Raw genomic sequence first — 1,121 nt, 5'->3', positions numbered from 1 at the left:
CGGAAGGCTGAGGCAGAAGGATTGCTGGAGCCCAGCAGGTCGAGGCTGTGGTGGCCGGAGCGGCCACTGCACTCCAGTCTGGGCGACAGAGTGAGACTCCAACTCAAAAAAAAAAAAAAAATAGACATTGTGGTATTGATACAGTGATACACAAATAGTCCAAATAAATGGAAAAGAATTTAAAAAAACACATCAACACATAAATGAATCTTTGATTTATAACATAGGTGGCACTGGAATAGTTCTTTCTCTAAATTTCAAGTTCCCATGGAAGGATCTTAAATCTGGCTCTGGCCCACCTGGAAAGTGGCCAAAGAAAATGTGTGTAGTGAGCCAAGCAGACAGCATGAGTTTCCCTTTTTTCTTCTTTGAAATTATTTTAATTTAGAAATAGAAAACATCTTGGAAGAAAAACAAACATAGGAAAACTTTACTCCATGAGCTTCTCTAGCTCTCACTCGTTCACCACCGAAGATGCAAACACTCTTCCCAAAAGTTTTCAGCCCCTAACAATTGTTATTAATAAGGATATGGATCAATTTCACAAAGAAGTCAATGAATCTCATTATAGCAAATCCTATTGCTGTTGCCATGGCAATCTTCTGGAATTCTTTTCTATCAGGTTTGGTGCATTTTTCTTTTTCTTTTTTGAATTGGAGTCTCAGGCTAGAGTGCAGTGGCACGCTCACAGTCATTGCAGCCTCCACCTGCTAGGCTCAGGTGATCCTTCCAACTCAGCCTTCCAAGTAGCTGGAACTACAGGTGCGCACTACCACATCCGGCTTATTTTTCAATTTATTGTAGAGATGAGGTCTCACCAAGTTGCCCAGGCTGGTTTTGAACCCCTGGGCTCAGACAATACTCTTGTTTCAGCCTCCCAAAGTGCTGGGATTACAGGCTTGAGCCACAGCATCTGGCCTATTTTGGTGCATCTTTTAACCTGTTGAATTGAGTCCTTTTCAAACTGCTAACTTGGCTCAACAAACTGTATTACCTGATCCATGATTCCCTGCCAGTTGCCACCTCAGAAACTAGGGACACAGAGCATTCCTTTTTTCTTTGTCTTTTTTTTTTTTTTTTTTTTAAGATTTAGTGATTTCCATCTCTCCATTTAAAACTCA

This window comes from Carlito syrichta, unplaced genomic scaffold (genome assembly GCF_000164805.1).
Source record: "Carlito syrichta isolate Samal-C Ts95f unplaced genomic scaffold, Tarsius_syrichta-2.0.1 Scaffold308803, whole genome shotgun sequence".
Taxonomy (NCBI): domain Eukaryota; kingdom Metazoa; phylum Chordata; class Mammalia; order Primates; family Tarsiidae; genus Carlito; species Carlito syrichta.
This window is presented reverse-complemented; position numbering follows the sequence as displayed.